This window comes from Aquarana catesbeiana, linkage group LG10, assembly GCF_042186555.1.
Source record: "Aquarana catesbeiana isolate 2022-GZ linkage group LG10, ASM4218655v1, whole genome shotgun sequence".
Lineage (NCBI taxonomy): Eukaryota > Metazoa > Chordata > Amphibia > Anura > Ranidae > Aquarana > Aquarana catesbeiana.
The window spans coordinates 186,758,265-186,782,653 of record NC_133333.1 but is presented as its reverse complement, the minus strand read 5'-3'; the positions used below and the strand labels follow the sequence as shown (position 1 = coordinate 186,782,653).

Sequence of the window (24,389 nt, the reverse complement as noted above, 5' to 3'; positions counted from 1 at the left end):
CCTTTTGCAGCTATAACAACTTAAACTCTTCTGGGAAGGCTGTCCACAAGGTTTAGGAGTGTGTCTATGGGAATGATTGACCATTCTTCCAGGAGCGCATTTGTGAGGTCAGGCACTGATGTGGATGAGAAGACCTGGGTCGCAGTATCTGCTCTAACTCATCCCAAAGGTGTTCTCTTGGGTTGAGGTAAGGACTCAAGTTCCTCCACCCCAAACTCACTCATCCATGTCTTTATATACCTTGTTTGTGCACTGGTGCTCAGTCATGTTGGAACAAGAAGGGGCCATCCCCAAACTGTTCCTACAAAGTTGAGAGCATGAAATTGTCCAAAATGTCTTGGTATGCTGACGCATTAAGATTTCCCTTCACTGCCTCAATCACAGGCCTAAACATTCATTACTTAAGACTAGTACATACAATTTGCGTATCCATACACACTGGCTTGTAGCTTGCCATTAGAAATCCCCATTGTTGTCAATGGCACAAATAAAAGCTAGAATCAATAATATTACCTTATGGAAAAATTTTTCCACACCCTATACAATACCACACATTTACTGGAAAAGAAACGGAACCCTTGGTTTAAACACTCAGAACTCATCTTAAATCCGTGATAAGAATCCTTATTCCTTTCACATCCAAGAAAGAAAACAAAACCATAATCTACTGTAATTTACTACATGATTACCACCGTTAATAACCTTATGAATGAATCTGTTCATCAGATGTAATATTTTGTCACACACTCCAACTATGATGACTTGGATATTTTGTATTTCTCTTGTGCCATGATATAATGTACTGTACCATTATTTTTTGTACCCAATAAAAACGTTTGTAAACAAAAAAAAATTTCCCTTCACTGGAACTAAGGGGCCAAGCCCAACCCCTGAAAAACAATTCCACACCATAATCCCCCCTCCACCAAATGATTTGGACCAGTACACAAAGCAAGGTCCATAAAGACACGGATGAGCAAGTTTGGGATGGAGGAACTTGGCTGGCCTGCACAGAGTCTTGACCTCATTCCAATAGAACACTTTTGGGATGAATTAGAGCCGAGACTGCGAGCCAGGCTTTCTTGTCCACATCAGTAACTGACCTAACAAATGCGCCTCTGGAAGAATGGTCAAACATTCCCATAGACACACTCCTAAACCTTGTGGACAGCCTTCCCAGAAGAGTTGAAGCTGTTATAGCTGCAAAGGGTGGGCCAACTCGATATTGAACCCTACAGACTAATACCCCGTACACACGATCGGACATTCCGACAACAAAATCCATGGATTTTTTCCGACGGATGTTGACTCAAACTTGTCTTGCATACACACATACAAATCTCGTCAGAAATTCCAAATGTCAAGAATGCGGTGACGTACAACACGTACGACAAGCCGAGAAAAATGAAGTTCAATAGCCAGTGTGGCTCTTCTGCTTGATTCCGAGCATGCATGGAACTTTGTGCGTCGGAATTGTGTACACATGATCGGTATTTACAACAACGGATTTTGTTGTTGGAAAATTTGAGAACCAGCTCTCAAATTTTGTGTGATGGAAATTCCGATGGAAAATGTCCGATGGAGCCTACACACGGTCAGAATTTCCGACAAAAGAGCTCCCATCGAACATTTTCCATCAGAAAATCCGACCGTGTGTACGAGGCATTAGACTGGGATGCCATTAAAGTTCATATATGTGTAAAGGCAGGCATCCCAATACTTTTGATAATAGTGTGTGTGTGTCTATATATATATATATATATATATATATATATATATATATATATATATATATATAAAATATATATATAGTATATCACAAAATTGAGTACACCCCCTCACATTTTTGTAAAAATATTTTAATATACCTTTTCATGTGACAACACTGTCCCCTCAAAATAACACACAGCCAGTAATGTCTAAACCGCTGGCAACAAAAGTGAGCACACCCTTAAGTGAAAATATCCCAATTGGGCCCAATTAGCCATTTTCCCACTCCGGTGTCATGTGACTCGTTAGTGTTACAAGGTCTCAGGTGTGAATGGGGAGCAGGTGTGTTAAATTTGGTGTTATCGCTCTCACTCTCTCATACTGGTCACTGGAAGTTCAACATGACCCCTCATGAGAACTCGCTGAGGATCTGAAAAAAAGAATTGTTGCTCTACATAAAGATGGCCTAGGCTATAGGAAGATTGCCAAGCCCCTGAAACTGAGCTGTAACATGGTGGCCAAGACCATACAGCGGTTTAACCGGACAGATTCCACTCAAGACCGGCCTCACCATGGTCGACCAAAGAGGTTGAGTGCATGTGCTTAGCGTCATATCCAGAGGTTGTCTTTGGGAGATATATGAGTGCTGCCATCATTGCTGCAGATGTTGAAAGGGTGGGGGGTCCACCTGTCAGTGCTCAGACCATACCCCGCACACATAAAATTGGTCTGCATGGTTGTCGTCCCAGAAGGAAGCCACTTCAGAAGATGATGCACAAAAAAGCCTGCAAACAGTTTGCTGAAGACAAGCAGACTAAGGACATGGATTACTGGAACCATGTCCTGTGATCTGATGAGACCAAGATAAACTTATTTGATTCAGATGGTGTCAAGCGTGTGTGGCGGCAACCAGGTGAGGAGTACAATGACAAGTATGTCTTGCCTACAGTCAAGCATGGTGGTGGGGGTGTCATGGTCTAGGGCTGCATGAGTGCTGCCGGCACTGGGGAGCTACAGTTCATTGAGGGAACCATGAATGCCAACATGTACTGTGACATATTGAAGCACAGCATGATCCCCTCCCTTCGGAGACTGGGCCACAGGACAGTATTCCAACATGATAACGACCCCAAACACACCTCCAAGACGACCACTGCCTTGCTAAAGAAGCTGAGGGTAAAGGTGATGGAGTGGCCAAGCATGTCTCCAGACCTAAACCCTGTGGGGCATCCTTAAACGGAAGTTGGAAGAATGCAAGTTCTCTAACATCCACTAACTCTGTGATGTCATCATGGAGGAGTGGAAGAGGACTCCAGTGGCAACCTGTGAAGCTCTGGTGAACTCCATGCCCAAGAGGGTTAAGGCAGTGCTGGAAAATAATGGTGGCCTCACAAAACATTGACACTTTGGCCCCAATTTGGACATTTTCAGTTCATTGTACTCACTTTTGTTGCCAGTGGTTTAAACATTAATGGCTGTGTGTTGAGTTATTTTGAGGGGACAGCAAAATTTACACTGTTATACAAGCTGTACACTCACTACTTTACATTGTAGCAAAGTCAGCATGAGGCTCAGCCCGACCGGTTTCATCATCAAGGGCATCGGGGCTAGGCTAGGTGTTTTGGTAAGTTGAGATTGTTTGAGCGCAATACAATAAGACAATTTTACATGTGATCGAAAGGATATCTTTTATGGTATCTGCAGTCTCACCAAACTTTTTTTTCGCTTTGCTATATTTGTACAGGTGCACAGTTTTGCTAATTGTTTAATATCTTTGCTGTCCATGGAATGCACAAGACCCTTCTCCAGCACCATAACTCAAACCCACCAATTTTCCTCCTGTCTAATTTTTTTATGGTCAAACTTTCACAACCGTAGGTAACTGTGGGGAACACAATAGCATGGACTAGTCTGAATTTGGGAGCTAGGCTAACATCCTTCCTTTTCCACATTCAGTTGGAAGTTTTCAGACACTGGAATTTTTCAAAAGAAGCCCTATGAATTAGTATGGCACTATTGGAGTGATTGTTCATTGAATATGTAAAACCTCTCCTATAGGGCTATACTAATCCAAGGGACTTTCTAATGTCTGAAAATTTTCAACCTTTATAAACAGACTTAATATCCCAGCATATGCGTGTTCCAACAAAGTCATAGATGTTGTCAGTTGATATTGCATACTGCCTTATAATGACAAATACTATATAAGTGCACAAATTTACACAGACGCATATATGTGTATATAGGGGAACAAATTCATATAGATATATTTAAACACATATAGCTATAAGTAACCAGTTCATATGAAAAATAAATATAATTCTGTACATTTATGACAGGTTATTTTGGAAGCAGGTAGCTATTATCCTGGGTCATGACTGTGTAATAAAGATTGAAGGGAGCCAAGCAACCAGGTGCTTTATTCCCCAGTGTGGCAGATGAGCTGTTCCATGTAAACATGGTATCCTCTCTCTTTGTCTTTCAGAAACCGAGGCTGTGAGCTTAGTTGTACATATAAGGAGGTTTTTTTTGTTTTTTTTTTAAAGAACATCTGCTGTATATTGTTTTGAATATAACCCAAAACCATTTCATTACGGCAGTACAATTATGTGCAGTTACCCAGAGCAACCAAGTGATTAGCTTTTTTAAGCAGCTCGTTGACACTTTTAATTACATTGCAGCTGCATTCATACCTGAGCGTTGCGTTTGTGAATGTTTTTTCAGGCGTTTTTTTGAGCGTTTGTGTACAGTGTTATTTTTTAGCTTTGCCGTTTTTTAATTAGACAATAGAAAAAAATATCAGTTGTTTTATCATTTGTTAGTATGTTTTTTCAGCTTTTTCAGCGTATTCATCTTCTTATTATTAAATATTTATTTATAAAAAAATTACATTTTTTGTAAGGGGTTAAGGGTTAGGGGGTTAAAGTTTAGGGTTTAACTTATTTATTTATTGTTATTTTATATTTGTTTTTAGGTTAGTGGTGAAGTGATATTAAAGTCTTTAAAAATATATACTAACAAACATGTTATACTTACCTGCTCTGTTTTGCACAAAGCAGCCTGGATCCTCCTCTTCTCTGGTCCCCAACTAGCGCTTCTGGCCCCTCCCTTCTGCCAAGTGCCCCCAGAGCAAGCAACTTGCAATAGGGGCACCCAAGTGGGCGCGCTCCCGACCCATGGCTCTGCGTGTCAACTCGCACACACAGAGCCGCGGCTCTGCCCTGCCCCATTCTCTTCTGATTGGCTTATTGGCTGTGATTGACAGCAGCAGGAGCCAATGGCTGCTGTCTTAGCCAATGAGGTGACAAAGTCCCTGGAGAGCCTAGGTACTCGTGCACATAACTGGATCGAGAGGGGGCTCAGGTAAGTTTTTATTAAGGGCTGGGGAGGGTCTGCTGCACATAGAAGGTTTTTTACCTTCATTCATGAACCTTCTTTAAAGTGATTGTAAAGTCTTGTTTTTTTTTTGGTTAAAAATAACAAACATGTTATACACACCTGCTCTCCTCTTGGGTCCCTCTTTGGTGCTTCTGGCCCCTCCCTTATGTTGAGTGCCCCCACAGCAAGCAGCTTGCTATGGGGGCACCCGAGCCAAGTCGCAGCTCCCTGTGTCCATTCAGACACAGAGCTATGGTTCAGCCCTGCCCCTTTCTCTCCTCTTTGGCTGACTGACTTTGATTGCCAGAAGCAGGAGCCAATGGTGCCACGTTGCTGTCTTAGCCAATGAGGAGGGAAGTCCCGGAGAGCCAAGACACTCCTGCAACATCTCTGGATCTGGATGGACCTCAGGTAAGTACTAGGGGGGCTGCTACACACAGAAGGCTTTTTATCTTAATGCATAGAATGCATTAAGATAAAAAAACCTTATGCCTTTACAACCACTTTAAGGTAAGGGGTTAGGGTTATAGGTTAATATTAGGGTTAGGGTTTAAGATTATGGTTGGGGTTTACTATTAGAATTAAGGGCTGGGGTTAGGGTTTTTATTTATTTATTAAACACCGGTATTTATTATTATTATTATTTATTTTTATTTAATTATTGCATTTGAGCAGAAAAACGCGCAACAAAATGAAATAAAATGCTCAAAAACGCTTGAATCAAGAGTTTCCATGCATTTCTATAGAACAAAAAACGCTTCAAAAATGCACCAAACTGCCCGATTCAAGCTACAAAAAAAAGGCTCCAGAACCTTTTGAGCTTCAGTCCTGTAATGGAGATATGAACCAACTACACAGAGAATAATTAATTTTTTTCTCCTCCAGCATTTTGGAGCTTTGAGCTACAAAACGCTGAGGGGTGATTGGGGCCTACAAGTGTTTTAAAAATGGGTGCTCCTAAGTGCAATGCTTTATACATAAATCTTCAATGATCCATTTTGCAATCAAGGTATTGAAGTGGAGGGTATATTATGAGTTGCTCCCAGCTCATTGTGGCCACATAGGTGAAAGGTGATTTTTCAGCAGTTCTCACAGGTTACTGAATTTGCACACGGCTTACAAAATTGCGGGATATGTCACTCAGTAGGTTTTATATATTTTTTTGAGAACACTGATCTAGAGGCCTCCACACCTGAGTTCACAGCTCCATTTATACTATATACTTGCCATGACAATAATAAGGGGAACTTGGCGTCCCTATTTAATTTTTCCATCCATGTTAAGATGGCCAACTGCGTCAAATCCCTCTATGGCCAGTCCTACGCTACTCTGCAAAATGCAAATGCTGCTGAAGACACAATTTAACATGGGGCAAACAGACATAAAATGGGCAAAAGCTACTAGGTTCAGGTCTGGTCAACCTGCAATGAAACAGAAAAATTATATACCTGTGCTCAAATCTCAATAGCTTGTACATGCATATAATTTATCAGGTGCAATACATTTTATGCATATACAAGCTATTGGGATTTGAGCACATGTATATCTTATTTCCCTTGTATACCTGCAACAGGGAATGCCTCTGCCACTTATGATTACTGGTCTACAGTGACAGCTTCCTGGTGGGAAACCTGAGGCAGGTTTGGACTAGTATTCGAACATGCCTAAGCTCATCCCTACTGGTAGGTGTGTTAAACCACCAACATCCAAACATTACCCAAATATAACTCCTGGGTGATCTAAACCTTTAAAGCAAATCTATGCTTTATCCATGTAGGTCAGTGGTCTCCAAACTGTGGCCTTTTGCTTGCCTTTATCTGGACCTCGTGGCACTATTCCTCTCATTGACACCACAATGGGGCATTTTTGCTTCCACTGACACCAGTGATGGGGCATAATTCCCCTCACTGATATAAAGAATTAGGCAATATTCCTCCTACTGACTACAGGAACTGTGTAATCCCACTGATGCTGGGGCATTTTCTACTCCAACTGGTCACTCTGGCCCTCCTAAAGTCTGAAGGACAGTAAACCGGCCCCTTGTTTAGAAAGTTTGGAGACCCCTGAACTAGGTCAATACAGCTATGGTTGCTTCACCCAAACGACCCTCTCCCCTTTGTCAGCAGAACATACTCACCTTTCCTTTGCTCCCCTGCCACTCTGTTTAGCTATTGAAAAGGAAGAAAATACCCTATACTTCCGGGTATGGAGGAGCATAAGACTCACTATATTTTACACCAGCGGCGCTATCAAATAACAACCTGTGCTTACCAAACGGGGCATCTCCTGCTTCTGGCAGCTAAGTGGAATAGTGGGTGATCAAGGAAAAGTGAGTATATGCTGCTGGGGAGGGGGGATTAAAGTGAACCTGTTGCTTTGAACTAAATAAACAATCACAAATATGATTTAAACACGTTGTTGTTGGCCAGTAACTGACGTTCACTTGAAATGGTCACTTTGGGTTGGCAGTGCAGCCCACTGAAAGTGACAGCAGGGATAATTAATTCTGTATGGCTGCCCCTTGCAGCTTAGGGGGAGCGTTGGGGGAGGGGGGTGCTTGGACAGTAAAATTGCAGCTCAACCGCCTTTTTTTTTTCATGACCCCCCAACTGCAAGTTTCTCTCCAAGAATAGTCATGAATGTTCGCCCAATGCAAACAGGCTTGCTTATATAGCGTTGCTTGAAATTTAACATTAAAACCTTATTATGCATAATCTGGTGTCCAGATCTTTAATGTTCGGCACCTATATTTGATTTCCCTCCCCCCTTATCTAGATATTTAATTTGCTTTAAAAGCCACAAACCCCCATCACCAAGGAAACTGCACACTGTGAAAAGAAGCAAAACATACAGGAAAATTACATGGCTTTTTTGAACCTGTGCCATAATTATGGGACTAGTGAAACAAAGGTGTGTCCCAGTGAGCCTCAGTCACCTGTTATCTTAAACCATTCTGTCTGTTGAGGGATTTGATCAGCTGCTTAACCCCTTCCCCCTACACTCCCTAGAGACATATAGCTGGGTGGGATAGGTCTATTTGTGCGTCTAGCCACTTGCTTTAACCCCCACACTGCTGGGTGGCTTTGTTCTGTATTTCCTGAATTGAGTGATGGAGTTTTGTAACTTAAAGAGAAAAAAAAAACACTTGGCAGGGCAAAAATTATCCCCCTTGTTGTGCTTGGCTGGCCAGAGCAACCCCATTCCCTTAAATAGGGCCACATCGTAATGACCCCGCAGAGCGCACATGCGATATATGCCATATTATGTTATATTTAACTTTGCACTGCAGCCTGTATCTTCTTTCATCTGACAGTTTGGTAATTTGAAGGGTTCTGTGTGATTTCAGATTTGTAAGGTACAATAAATGTCTTTTCTATTCTGCTTTCATTAAATTTGTACAGATTTTTCAGTATAAAGGCTTTTTAGCTCTCACTCCCTTACATTTGGGTATGGCATGGTGACAAAGATCACTTTGGAGAATCCTGTTCCTTCACTAGATGATGTAACCAAGTGCCCCCTGCACCCATTTACCCCTTTCACATGGGCGGTCCAATCCGATGCTTTTTCAGGTGGATCTGGGCAGAAACTCAATGGTAATCTTTAGCAAGCAGATGTGCGTCCACTTACCTACGAGTTCGCCCAGGTCCAAAAAAAAAAAAAAAAAAAGGAAAAGGTGAGCATCCTTTTCTGATATTTTTTTAAAATAAACGTGACAATTTGGGGGTATTTTGATGTAAACGCATGCACATGTGATGTAACATGGGTCCATAAATTCCAAGAGGGTAAAACTGAACTGACACCAATGTCACAAAAAGAACATCCATACCCTTTGGCTTTAATTCAGCAGGTAATGTTTTCCCGCGCTGATCAGAATGGACATGGACTGTGTGAAAGTGGCCTATGCTGAATTTACACACAAGAGTCCTGAAGGGCCAGAGGAGGAAACAGTTACTAGTATTTGCACTTTTTTTGAGGCTTGTTGCTGCCTTCTTGAACCTTGCCACCTTAGGCACTGGTCTGTGAGTGCCATTATAGTAATACCTGAGAGAGTAAGGACAAATACAAAGCTTATGCCCTGGTTTTCACCAGTGTGGCTTTTTTACTGGTGCATGAGCCATGCATGCTCATCATGGAACGTTTTTTGCACATTTTCCGCATGGCAAAATGCGCAAATGCTTTTGTTTTGTTTTTTGCGGTATCCTGCTCTGCTACTGCCACAGTTCTTCTCTATCAGGTACTGTTAAGAAGAGGGATTTGGGGGTGGGAACAGAGCACTGTACTGGGAGAGGTGACGATTTGGGGGAAAAGGGGGCATTCCTATACTCTGCACGCTGTACACAGCGCACACCTGCACCCTGCATTCTGTACGCATCACCGCACACCTGAACCCTGCACTTTGTAAGCAGCGGCGCACACCTGAACCCTGCACTTTGTACGCAGCAGCGCACACCTGAACCCTGCAATATTTACATTTACGCAGCAGCGCACACCTGAACCAGGCACTTTGTACGCAGCGGCGCACACCTGAACCCTGCACTCTGTATGCAGCAGCGCACACCTGAACCCTACACTCTGTACGCAGCAGATTGGTGGTGTCAGCGCGGAGTATGGATATTTTTAAAAGACTCTTGAATGTGTATCTTAAAGAACACAACATACAGGAATATGAGAAATAATTATAGACACTGACACATGTGCACCTACACAGGTTGAACTGGATGGACTATTGTCTCTATTTAACCTTACCTACTATGTAACTATGTAGCAGTGCACACCTGAACCCTGTACCCTATGAATGCCAATTGCTGTCCTTGGCATGCATAGCAGAACTTATTTTGCAACTGTATCCCAGCAGGGTGGCTTATAATGTGGCACGCTGTGTTTTTTCAATGTACACCAGGCCAATTACTTGTTAAGGGTATTCTCACTGTTTACAGAATGTGTTTATACTGTGTAAATATTTATTGTTTTGTTGTACTTTGTAATAGGAGTTCTGTAATTTTTTCAGGTTGTCAGTAAAAAAATGTGTTCTGTCAGTAGATTTTCCATGTTTTGTCAGTAAAAAAACTGTGCAGGAGGTTGGCAACCCTGGTTTATTCCGTTCAATGCAAACAGCATGGATGCACAAATCCCCCATGCTAAAGTATAAAATATAGTTACATTGGCCATACACACCTAAATAGTTCTTCCACAACACTATACAGTGTGGATTGGCGAATCAGCCACTGTGGCTATTGTATTATGACAACCACCCTACTGGCTTCCAAGGTGCCTGAGCAGCAGTTTGCCCAACAATTTTCCACCCAGCTCCTTTGATTTTTACATCAAAGGTAGTCAGGTGAGAGGAGGCCGATAGGGCTACCCAAAACATTCCCACGCTGACAGCTTTAGAAGTATAGGAAACATCTCTCCAACAAGGACACAGACTGCAATAAACCACTATTTTGTAATAGAGAGGTAAAGGATTAAAATATCTATGGAAAATGTGTGCTAGGACCTTGTTGTCGGAAATTCCGACCGTGTGTAGGCTTCATCACACATTTTCCATAGGAATTTCCGACACACAAAGTTTGAGAGCAGGCTATAAAATTTTCCGACAACAAAATCCATTGTCAGAAATTCCGATCGTGTGTACACAAATCCGACGCACAAGGTGCCACGCATGCTCAGAATAAATTAAGAGACGAAAGCTATTGACTACTGCCCCGTTTATAGTTCCGACGTACGTGTTTTACGTCACCGCGTTCAGAACGATCGGATTTTCCGACAACTTTGTGTGACCGTGTGTATGCAAGACAAGTTTAAGCCAACATCCGTCGGAAAAAATCCATGGATTTTGTTGTCGGAATGTCCGATCAATGTCCGACCGTGTGTACGGGGCATTAGACTTTCAGTGTTGTCTGTATCTCCCTTGGGGAGATCTCTCTTGACTTCCTATCCCAGTGACCATGGGTCAGGTACAGAGTCAAATTAATTATCCCTAATAAACATGACTGGGGCAGGAGAACATATGTTGAGAACAAATTACAGGTTTCAGATATACAGTACATGTGATCCCTTATGCACACGTTGCTCCACACCAACTTCTGATCTTTCTGCAGGTTCTCTTACACATTTCCCATACAGTATATACATCTCCCATAGAGTAAAGAAAAAAAAACCTACCCACTGACATTTTGGTTCCTGCTATTTCCTGCTATTTCCACAAGGAAACAGGCTTCATAACAAGTTGCATAAAAATGAAATACTGAAATTCCTCTACAGTTATGGAGACTCTTGCATTATGCTTTTATTTTGGGTATAGTGATCTTTTAACTACCTTGTATAGGATAAGCTGACATGACTTACTGATGTCAGAATTTGTTTGTATAGTACAACTTTTGTTAAAGAGTATCTAAACCCAAGAAATGTAATATATTGCAGCATACCAGTCCCCAGACTTGGTGGCTGCATTTGATTTCTTCTGTGAGTACAGAAAATACCCGTTGGTCTTGCCAGAAACGCTGTGCCCTTGTCACTTCCTCTGAGCTGACCTGGAAGCAGAAAACAACATTACCTTAGTTGCATAACCACTAATCTCATTACTCCTCGTGTAATAGAGATGTCCAACCTGTGTATAATAGATACAGTGGAATAGAGTGTATCCACGAAGATATAGGAAGTCTATTACAGGATTACCAGGTGGAAAAAAAAAACGGCCTAAAAAAAGTAATAAAAAAAAACCAAATGCAGCCACCTCATCTAAGGACTGGTAGCGTGCAATATATTAAAGTGTTTGTTACCCTAAAAAAAAAAAGGATACTTTTAGTTTAAAGCATGTTATACAGCACGGTGCTTGTGGTGTGTCATTTGGCCCTCTGTAACACCTGTAAAAATCTGGCTGATCCTGCCTGGCTATACCCTCACCCCCCTGTAAACTGACCATGGTATTTCATGGCTGCTGAGCCCTGACACCATGGTCAGTTTACGTGCCTCCGTCATCCGCTGTGTCTCCTGTCCTCCTCTCCCCCCTCCTCTCCCTGCCTCTCAGCTCTGTGTCAGTGCCCGCCCCCCTCAAATTCCTTCTGCTGAAATTACTGTTCATTTTTCACACTATCCCCTCTGTCTATTAATGTCATCTGCCCCAGTGTCTGTGCCTTATAAAAAAAGGCAGCTATATACACCGGTTTTCAGAGCGTCGCTTGGCACTCACGTGACCGGCCAACTCTCTCCTCCTCCCCTCCTGACTGACATCAGCGTCGGATCCTCGGTTTCTCCTGCTGCAGCTGTCAAGTTCTTTGCCATGAGGTGCCATGTTGAACTTCCAGTGACCAGTATGAGAGAGTGAGAGTGATAACACCAAATTGAACACACCTGCTCCCCATTCACACCTGAGACCTTGTAACACTAACGAGTCACATGAACACCGGGGTGGGAAAATGGCTAATTGGGCCCAATTTGGACATTTTCACTTAGGGGTGTACTCACTTTTGTTGCCAGCGTTTTAGACATTAATGGCTGTGTGTTGAGTTATTTTGAGGGGACAACAAATTTACACTGTTATACAAGCTCTACACTCACTACTTTACATTGTAGCAAAGTGTTGTTTCTTCAGTGTTTTCACATGAAAAGATATAATAAAATATTTACAAAAATGTGAGGGGTGTACTCACTTTTGTGAGATACTGTGTATGTAAAGTGCTGCCTAAATTGACGATGCAATATAATTACCTGAAATAAATAAATTAATATCATACCTGAAAAGTACTTGGCAGCTAGAAGTAACAGCTGAGTTCTCTGCTCCAGATAATGTCATAGCATCCACCTTTGCCTAATGGAACAGAAAGAAGAATTGCACTAAAAGGCAGTTGGTCCATAGTGATGATTTTTGGAAGTTCTAGAGCAGGGCTCTCCAAACATTCTAAACAAAGGGCCGGTTTATGGTCCTTCAAACTTGGTGATGACTGTAGTCAATGGGAGTAAACAATGCCCTGGTATTAGGTGGATGAATAGTGCCCCATTGTTGTCAGTGGGAGGAAGAGTGCCCCATCATTGATATCGGTGGGAGGAATAGTGCCTCATTGTTGATGTCAGTGGCAGAAACGATTCTCTACTGTTGCTGACAGTGAGGGGAATAATGCCCCAATGGCAAGACAAAAGGAAACAAAGGGCTGCATCCGTCCCTCGGGCTGCAGTTTGGAGACCACTGTTCTAGAGAACAGACATAAAGGCATAATGATAAAGCAGGTGAATCAAATACTGTCATGTTAAACATATGTACCTGCAAGTACACTTGCAGTCAATGTCACATTCACTGCTTTAATAATATGCCCTTTTAGTGTACTGAGCAAAGCCCCCTCACAGAGCCATGGGAACGTCTGCCTCTCCTTATTGTCTTCCCAGACATGATGGGGGGGGTTGCTTATTAACAAAATGTAATAAAGATGTGGAAATGTGTACGTGGATGCATTTTAATCAATGGGAAGTGGTTTTTGGTGCACTTTAACTTGAGTACTCACTACACAGACAGACTCCACTGATATACTATAATATACTGCAGTAAAACTGCACTGACGCACTGCAATATACTGCGTCAAACTTGCAGTAATGCACAGAAATATACTGCGTTAATCGTAGAGTAACGCACTGAACTCTACTGCGTTAAACAGAAGGTAACGCATTGAAATATATGGCATTAAACTTGCAGTAACGCACTAAAATATACTGCGTTAAGCATGCAGTAAATCACAGAAATGTACTGTGTTAAACGGCAGGTAACGCACTGAAACTTACGGCATTAAACTTGCAGCAACGCATTGAACTATACTGCAAGAAACGGAAGGTAATGCACTGAAATATACGGTGTCAAGCTTGCAATAACCCACTGGAACATACTGCGTTAAACATGCACTAATGCACCAAAATTTACAGCGTTAAACTTGCAGTAATGCACTGAAATAAAATGTGTTAAACTGCACGTAATGCACTGAAATATACGGCATTAAACTTGCAGTAATGCAATGATATATACAGGGGGTTATTTACTAAAGCCAAATCCACTTTGTACTACAAGTGCACTTGTAAGTGCAATCGCTGTAGGTCTGAGGGGAAGTTCTGAAATGAGGGGAAGCTCTGCTGATTTTATCATCCAATCACGTGCAAGCAAAAAGTTTTTTATTTTCCTTGAATGTCCCCCTAAGATCTACAGCGAGTGCACTTTCAGTGCACTTTCAAGTGCACTTGTAGTGCAAAGTGGATTTACCTTTAGTAAATAAACCCCACTGTGTTAAATGGTCTCTACACTCACACTGACTGAACTATCCCTAGATTCACACTAAACAAATATTCTACACTGACAATAGAATCACAATAGCACACTATCTGTCTAGTAGCACTGAACAGAGCCCTGTTCTATCTCTCTCTATGCCGATATCACACTAAAAATGGCCGCTATTGAAAGAATACTTTTATGGGGCGGGACTAAGAGCAATGAGTCATCATGACAGCGTCCAATCATGGCTCTAAAAATGCTCTGTGCCCTGATTGGGCAAATCTTTCATTGCTTCATCCAATCAGGGCTTTCAATGCACTGTGCAGCGGCGCAGTGAATTGTGGTCGTTCGGCGGGCCAAACAAATGGTCGAATGCCCCGATAATTTGTTCGGTGACGTGCGAACAGCCAATGTTCAGCCCAAACTCATGCTCAGGCCGAACCGTTAGCCCATCGCTACCGACTATTAACAGATTACCTATGAACACACAGCAGAACTCAGTAAGTATAGAAACAACATTACTTCATCAGACTTGGCATACGTGGGGAAAAAAATAAAAAGATAGTGTTAAGGGATAGATAGATGTCAGGGATTTTTCTGCTCCTTGCCCAACCCAGAAAGAAACATTTTGGAAGCTCTCAAGACATTTATTGGTAACATATGAATGTTAAACAATCAATCGCCTTTTTTTTTTTTTTAACCTAGCAGTCTACTTCCGTTATTCGAACAAATAAAGAAATTAACAATTTCTTTTTACTGCACAGGTATTCTGCAACAACAGGATAATAATAATGACAGTGGCTTAGTGACTAGTGCTGACTTGCAGCTCTAGAGTCCTCAGTTCAAGTCCCAACGAGGTCATTGTCTGCCTGGAGCTTGCATGTTCTCCATATTTTTTCTTTTTTCCCTCAAGTTTCCTCCAAAGACATGTTGGTAGGTTAATTGGCTCCTGTCTAAATTAGTCCTCTTTTGTTAGATAGGGACCTTAGAGTGCTTTGTAAAATTTCCAACACTATGTATAAAACTGTAATGGTTTAAATAAAAATAACACTACTTATCCACCAATAAACTAATCTGTGTGGAAAAAATAGCTCAGGTGGAAAATAAACTGGTCTCTTCAAGCTACCCTCTCCAGTTCTTCAAAACAGACCCCTTAATGGATCCCCTAGCCCAGGAGTAGGCAACCTTGGCCCTCCAGCTGTTTTGAAAAAGTCCCATGAGACATTGCAAGACCCTGGCAACCACAAGCAGGACTCCTAGAGGCAGAGGGATGATGGGATATGTAGTTTCAACACAGCTGGAGGGCCAAGGTTGCCTACCCCTGCCCTAGCCAATCAATGAAAGATCTGCATTATAGCATCAGCAATATATCTCAAAGAATGATTGGTTGTACAAGACGCAGGAGGGAATGGATGGAAATCACTATGCAGAGTTAGTGGCAGAAGGCTTGAATAAACAGAATGACACACAGTCAGGGAAGTCCTATAATCCATGTCTACACGCTCTCTAGGCCAGGGTTCCTGTTACAGCAGAAGCAAATGTCTTTCATCTTGTTCCACTTCCTTTTCTGCTTGTGTAATTAGTGGTCTTTGATCGCCAAGGTGTCCAGTCATGTGGAAGAAATGCAACAGCATAAGTGCTTTCCACGTATTTATTCTTTATTACTTATATTAACATTCTTAGTTGAATTCTTGTGTAGAAGTCTTAGCATTCACGATATTAGCAAACGATTTCCCAAAAATTGAACAGAGTGGTATTTGGGAATCCAAGTACAGCAGTTATTATTATTATAATACAGGATTTATATAGCACAGTTTGTGCAGTACTTTACAAAATGGACAGAGACAGTACAGTTAAAATACAATTCAATACAAGAGGGATCCTGCTCATTAGAGCTTGCAATCTGAAAAGCAGGGGCAAATGGTACAAACAGTACCAACTTTTAGCTGATGGAGAAAGTAAAAGTACAGTTTATTAGTTAGAGGTAGGATATGTCTAAAGGTGGACAGACTAGAAGATAGTTGGACATATTAGGGTAAGGTGTTCCAGAGGATAGGAGATGTTCTGGAGAAGTCCTAGAGGCGAGCATGGGAGAAGGTGACAAGAGAGTAGAGAAGAGGAGGTATTGGAGGGAGCAAAGTAAATGATTTGGTTGGTATTTTGAAACTTGATTGGTGATGTAGTTGGGGGCAGAGTTGTGGATGGCTTTGTATTAGTCGTATTTCTTTATTTATTTAGTTTTTGTATTTATTTATTGTGTTACCCTGGGGGCAGGCTGGGCCAACGATGTCAAAAGGGGGCGAGGCCATGCAGTGATGTCAGTGGGTAACCCCACCCCTCAGTTGTTTAAGAACTGGCAGATGGCGGAGCTGGCAGACAACGGGACCAGACTGTTTTTTTCTTTTTTTCGGGTCGGCGGTGGCTGCGGGCAGCATGATTGATGATGGATCTCTATCGGGGGACATTGTTTTTTATTTTTGTTTTTTAAATAAAGGACTTTTTTTTTTGGTGAAGGCGTAGGGGTACTATGTACCCTATACTCATTTACATAGGGGAGCTGGGGGCCCCCTTATTAAAGGGGGCGTCCAGATTCTAATAAGCCCACCACTCGCAGACCTTGGCTGGTGGTTGTGGGGAAGAGGCCCTTGTCCCCATCAACATGGGGACAAGGTGCTTTGGGGGCAGAGCCCCCTGCCCCAAAGCACTTCCCCATGTTGAGCTGGTATGGTTCAGGAGGGGGACTCGCTTGCCCTCTCCCTTTCCTGCTGCATGATTGGATAAGGGTTAAGTAAGGATTTTTTGGGGGGGGGGAAACGTGCCATTTAAAAAAAAAACATGGGCATGGGATTTCCCTCAAAATCCATACCAGACCCGAATCGTGTGTAGGCAAGTTTGTTCATTCGGAAAGTCCGCTCGTGTGTATGCGGCATTAGGAGGGACGGTCTCCCCTCTACATATTGTGCACACCCTCTTTGTTGAATTTAGACACAATGGGATTGATTTTCTAAAAACAAATAAGCTCTTCACTATGCAACGGAAGTTGCGCATTGCAAGGGAATTTTCCCAAAAGCTCTCTGAATGTGGTGAAATTTCACGTTACAAAAGGACACACAATCACATCCAAGGAAGTTAAAACAGCATTTTTGCTTGCATATCATTGGACGGTGGCTGTAAACAGAGCTTCTTCTCATTTACTAAGCTGCGTGGAAAATTTCCTTGCTAAAGCCTAGTACACATGGGCCAAATTTCGGGTGGCATTGGCCAGTTCAATAAAATCCAGCCAACATTCAGCCCATGTGTACGACATCCGGTCCAACAGAACTCAGCCATACGGCCGGCTTCTGTCGAAGAGTTATGACCAAAAAATGTCTGCTGACCGACTCCCAATCAGCGCTCTCAGCCAATGGCTGAGAGCACTGACCAGAGTGTTCTGGCGAGGGGACATCCCCTGATGAAGTCACGTGACCGTGACGTCACGCGTAGGGACGGGATAGGCATTCCAGACTGATGTATGCAAACGAGCTCGCCGCTCGTAGGAGATAAGTTTATTTGTTTTAACATGTAAGATATGTGAGTACCCTCACTGCTGTTTAATAAACACCAACTTCTGATTGAAATTACTACACTATTTGGCCCCTTTTTTCCTTTACCCCCCCTCCTGCTTCTGCTGAGAGACAAGGAGGCCACTTCTCATCAGTGTGTGTCCTGTGCACGAAGAGGAGATCACCCCCCTTTTTTCAGCACTTTACTGCACTACTTTGCACATTGTAATGCTCAGCCACAGAAAGAGGATTTAATCGCATTGGACTACACACCCAGTCCTATTATACCTTGCACACCGTTGATTTGTTTGGATTTTCACCAGTGGACACTGTCTTTTGGTTATATGTTCGCTACACACCGTTTTTTGCATTTTTTGCACATATTTATTGCACTGAGTACATTAAGTTTATTATTGCTGTTTTTGCACATTTTTTTGCCTACTTGCACAGTTCATTGAGGTTTATAGTGACTGTATACTTACCTTACCCATTCCAGTTAGATATTTATAACATCTGTTTCAGTGTTACTATTTTGTAGCGCTGGTAGATTTGCGATCTACCATCTGATAGGTAAATTTAGTAAATTGCTCGTTAGGGGGAAAGTTAGATTTGCCTCTGTTCCAGCTTAGCTGACGTTGCATGTGTTTCCATACTGGGCCAGTGGGTGTCGTTGTTACTATTGGCTAGTGTTGGAAAGGCAACGTGTCAAAGCGTATGGATGCTCTTCTGTCCCGGAGACAACTCGGTGGAGGTGGTCCTCCGAGTGGGATTCTGGGAGAGGGTATTTATGGGACAGACGCCATGTTTTAGGGTCGTTTTACAGCCACCTGCTGGCCCTCCTGGCCGACAGGTATGCGTTAGAGTGCTACCTCGTGGTCCTCCGTTACGGAGGCCCGCGTCGCTGCGGCGCATGGATGGGCCCAGAGGCTTGTCTGGGCCTACCACAGCAGCCGAGGATTGGTCCTGAGCTGTCTATGCAGAGTGAAGAAGCTGGACAACCGAGGAGATCCCAGGGGAGGACCCGTCATGGAAGGATCACGCAGAGTGCTGGTCTGGAGAGGGGCCTGGTGACCCGGTTGGAGGACGTATCCTAAGATAACTTTACAGCATAGTGTTGCCAGGTTTGGCTTAAAGGTTCAAGCACTGTGACTGACATTCACCACAAAACCATACATCCTGTGGCAGAGGATCGTACGGGTTCATCCCAAGCAAGCCTGTTGTAGAGACTTTTGTTCGTGCTACGTACTGGCTGCTAGGCAAGTGAGAGAGGCCTATCCAGGTGAGCAAGGAGTGTGTCCTACAAGGGGAGCACATTCTACTGTAATATTCAACTCTAAAGGACATTTGTCAAGAATCCTACAGAAAGGTATTTGAGCTTTCCCTGCAGTTTCCCTTCTGCCTCTTTCCTGCTACTTCCTTCGTTAATTGTTCAATAAAGCATTGAAAACGTACTCAAGTGTTGGTGCGTGTATCGTCCGGAGGTAAACTCAACGGAACCCTAGACCCGGTGCCGGTGAAACAGAGGGAAGGAGAGTGAAGGTAACAAGCCCGCTTTAAACCAGCAGCTCCGCGGAGAGTTATTGCTACAATTTATTTTTGCACTCTGCACTTTGTCATTATCACAGTTAACAGTTAACTGTGATACACCACATGACACCTATTTATTGTTTATAAAAGCTTTTTAATAGTGATTTTATATATTTTTTATATATTTTTTTCCGATTTTGATTATTTTGTATATTTACATTATTCACTGTTTTATCTATATTTGTACTGCTACCTTTAGCAGTATATTTTCTCATCCTATTAAGAACAGCGCAGCACCAACTTCTATATTTATTCTATTGCTGTATGGGCTTGGTTTGACCCATATTCAGTGCTCGCAGCAGTTCTTCTTCAACTTTTAGCTCCTCCTTTTACATGGCAGCACAAGAATAATCACACACTACAGTACCTCGGCACCTTTAAGAGCCATAGCAGCTGCACGGCGGGGGACCCGATGCGTGTGGCCGGTGGTTGCGATGTCCGCCGTCACCCGCAATCACGGGCACGAGAGCCAGAACGGCAGGAGAAAGATCTGTTGTTCCTAGTAATTAGAAACAGCAATCGGTCTCCTTCTCCAGTCAGTCCCATCCCCCCACAGTTAGAAACACACATGAGGGAACACAGTTAACCCCTTGATCGCCCCCTAGTGTTAACCCCTTCCCCGCCAGTGACATTTACACAGTAATCTGTGCATTATTATAGCATTTTTGATCGCCGTATAAACGTCAATGGTCCCAAAATAGTGTCAAAGGTGTCCGATCTGTCTGCCACAATGTCCCAGTCCCGCTAAAAATCACATATCGCATTACTAGTAAAAAAAAATTAAAATAAAATAGAAATGCCATAAATCTATCCCTATTTTATAGACGCTATAACTTTTGCGCAAACCAATCAATATACGCTTATTGCGATTATTTTTTACCAAAAATATGTAGAAGAATACATAGTGGCTAAAATTGATGAAGAAATTCGTTTTTTTTTTTCATTTTTGGGGGATATTTATTATAGCAAAAAAAAAAAAAAATTCTTGTTTTTTTTTTTTCAATATTCAAAGAAAACATTTTTTTAAAAAAGTTTTTTGTTTTTTTAAATTGTCACTATTTTTTTGTTTATAGCGCAACAAATAAAAACCGCAGAGGTGATCAAATACCATCAAAAGAAAGCTCTATTTGTGGGAAAAAAAGGACGTCAATTTTGTTTGGGTACAACCTCACACGACCGCGCAATTGTCAGTTAAAGCGACACAGTGCCGTATTGCAAAAAATGGCCTGGTCGTTAAGGGGGCAAATGCTTCCGTTCCTTAAGAGGTCAATTGCACAAGCTGAAGTTAGAAGCTGATTGATTTCTATGAAAAGCTGCACCAGATTTTGCACTCTCCAGTTTTAGTAAATCAACTCCACACCCTGCATGACCGTAATGGACATTCACGGACAGATGTAAAAATTGCGGATTTCACACACTGTCCATGAATTTACTGATAGTTGATAACCCTGTCCCTAACATGGACACAGAAAGCAGTATTTCTGGACATTTACAGACGGCATGGCCTACTGATCCCAAAAAGTTGAGGTGGTGGCACAGTCGAGCCCACAAATCTTGCTATGAGGAATTAATCTTTGGGCAAAACCTGCGGAGCCCTTGAATGGGTAAAAGACAGACTTCTTTCTGGTTGAAGAAGAACATTCTGTGGTTGGCTTTGTTTGGTGCACTGTATAACACACAATAGATTGGAATCCATACTTGACAAACCAGAGATGCAAATACATTTCATTATATCAATAGAAACCAGCAGAGCAGAGACATTTGCTTCAGGGGGAATGCAGCTGAAATTTTGTCAACTCAAGTCAACTAAATCCAGTGATCTCAAGAATTGGGCTCTATATCAGAATCCATTGCAGTCTAGATCTGGGCTCTAATGCATGCAGGGTCACTAGCCACTTGCCCTCTGGAAGATTTACCCCCCTCCCTCCCTTCGCGACCAGGCCATTTTTGCGATATGGTACTCTGTTTAACTGACAAATGCGCAGTCATGCAGCGCTTTACCAAAATAAAATTTATGTACCTTTTTTCCCCACAAATAGAGCTTTCTTTTGGTGATATTTGATCACCTCTGCAGTTTTTATTTATTGTGCTATAAACCAAAAAAGACAATTTCGAAAAAAAAAAAAAACAATATTTTTTTACTTTCTGCTACAAAACATACCCAATAAAAAAAATGTAAAAAATCTAATTTCTTCATCAGTTTAGGCCAATATGTTTTCTACTGCATATTTTTGGTAACAGAAATCCCAATAAGTGTATATTGATTGGTTTACGCAAAAGATATAGCTTCTACAAACGATGGGATTTTTTCATTTATTTTTTTTTTACTAGTAATGGCAGCAATCAGCGACTTATAGTGGGACTGCGACATTGCGGCGGACAAATGAAACACTAACTGACACTTTTTGGGGACCAGTGACACTAATACAGTGATCAGTGCTAACAAAATATACACTGTCATTGTACTACTGACACTGGCTGGGAAGGGGTTAACATCAGGGGCGGTCAAAGGGTTAACTGTGTGGCCTAGCCTGTGCTTTTTCACTTTTTTTCTCAACAAAAATGGAGTAAAGCTGGCCACACACCATACAATTTTCTTATTCAATTTTCTTTAGATTTACCTTCAATTATCTAGTGCAAGGGCCTACCCGATTGCATACAAATTGAAAGTGTTTTGGTATGTCCTACTATTATATGGTTTTGGTAAATCTAAAGGAAAGTTGTACAAGAAAATTGTATGGTGTGTATATAGCCTTATGCCACGTACACACGGTCGGACTTTCCGATGGGAAATGTCGAATGTGAGCTTGTTGTCGGAAAGTCACAACGCTCCAACGAACATTTGCTGTCGGACTTTCCGCCAACAACCGTTTGAGAGCAGGTTCACAAATTTTCCGCCAACAAAACTTGTTGTCAGAAAGTCCGATCGTGCGTACACAAGTCCGACGCACAAAAGCTCACGCATGCTCGGAATCAGGCAGAAGGAGCCGCACTGGCTATTGAACTTGCTTTTTCTCGGCTCGTCGTACGTCACCACGTTCCCACGTTCGTAATTGTTGGCCAACATTTGTATGACCATGTGTATGTAAGACAAGTTTGAGCCAACAACCTTCGAACAAAAATCCACGGTTTTGTTGGTGGAAAATCCGATCGTGTGTACGCGGCATAACTCTTTAAGGGAGATTTCTTATCATTTCCTGTCTTGCAACTGAACTTAAGGCTCCATTCACACTAATGCGTTTTTTTATGCATTTTGCAGAAATGCATGGGAATTTTTTAACATGGGTTCCTATGGAACATGTTCACATCAATGCATTTTTGTGCCTCAGCGTTTTTGGAAAGGGTCGGGGACTTTTTTTCATGCAAAATGCAGCGTTTTGCATGTAATAAAATTCAATGGACCAGCATCAAAAACGCAAGTACAGCGTTTTTACAGCGTTTTTACAGCTTTTTATTGGGGCGTTTTTGGCGCGTTGTGCGTTTTTTTTCTTTTTTTTACACTGTATACAGTATAAGAAAAACACTGTAAAAAAAATGCAAAACGTGGCAAAAACGTCGCAAAAACGCTGCAAAAACACATGTTCAAAAACGCGGCAAGCACCACAAAAAACACTGCAGAAACGCTCAAAAGCAACATGCATATTTGTGAATCGAGCCTTACGCAATGTGGGAGGAAATTATTATATTATTATTATTATTATACAAGATTTATCCTCCCTTACTCTGTTGTCATTGACAGTCCTGTTCCGGGGACAACTGCAAAAATTTCGATTTCCCATTATTTTTGCCATTGGTCATTGGGGATGTTCTAGAGACAGCAATTTATAATATAAAAGGGATTTTAACCCATTTCTCCTTTATCTGAAAAAAAAAAGGTTATAATTTTACTTTTATTACTGATATTAATTAACGTCTACTTGTTGAAACACTTGCTTTTTACAAGTTGAGTTTTATAGGAGATAAATGCAGGTGAGTAGATTGGGAGCACATCAGAGAGTGTAATTAAAGCGATGTACTCATCTTGACATAAATTGACTGTTCGTATGAACTCAGCTAACTATATTTGCCAGACATTGAGTGAGGAATGCAGGAGATGATAGGGCAACAAAGAGGCAATTCGAATTTTCCTATGCAAACTTGATGTGCACCGGCCTGCCCAGAAAAAAGACGTTGGCTGGTCATAGAGAGGCAGAATCTCATCAAGAATAATAGGAATTGAGGCTTCTGCTTTTCTTGAACCACTGCGGCCACAATTTTCTATCCAAATCAGCTTAAAGTGACACCAATCAAAGAAAATATGCGTAATGGATCTTGTAAATTACATTTTTAATACTTAAAGTCTTCACCATTCTGTAGAGCTATAGGTGCCGATAGCATGACACTTTATGGATCTTTGGCTATATCACTATAGGACCTGGTAGAAACCACAAAACACATGGGAGGACAATGGGGTTGATTTACTAAAAGGCAAATAGACTGTGCACTTTGCAAAGTGCAAGTCCTCCAGAGCTTAGTAAATGAGGTAAAGCTTCACTTTGCAAAGAAGACCCAATCACGTGTGAGGAAAATAAAAAAACAACATTTATGCTTGCACATGATTGGATGATGAAAGTCAGCAGAGCTTCTGCTCATTTTCTAAGCTGTGGAGCAACTGCACTTTGCAAAATGCACAGTCTATTTGCCTTTAGTAAATCAACCTCTATGTGTCCAAAATGCCTGAAAGTGTTAAGCCCCGTACACACGATAGGACTTTCCGACAGGAAATGTTTGATAACAGGCTGTTGTCGGTAAATCCAACCGTGTGTATGCTCCATCAGACAATTGTTGTCGGATTTCCGCCAACAAATGTTGGCTAGCAGGTTTTCAAATTTTCCGCCAACAAATGTGTGTTGTTGGATTTTCCAAGCGTGTGTACACAAGTC

General features: G+C 42.0%; 1 long non-coding RNA gene across 1 annotated transcript in view; it reads right to left on the bottom strand.

Annotated features, from left to right (window-relative positions):
- Positions 1–1,841: 1,841 nt before the first annotated feature.
- The window catches only part of LOC141111078 (uncharacterized), a 284,023-nt gene continuing 261,475 nt past the window's right edge, over positions 1,842–24,389 (bottom strand). The window contains exons 3-4 of the long non-coding RNA XR_012236376.1: positions 12,825–12,898; positions 1,842–11,621 (exon numbers count right to left, since the gene is read on the bottom strand). This is a non-coding gene — a long non-coding RNA (uncharacterized lncRNA). The remainder of the gene's footprint in view (positions 11,622–12,824; positions 12,899–24,389) is intronic.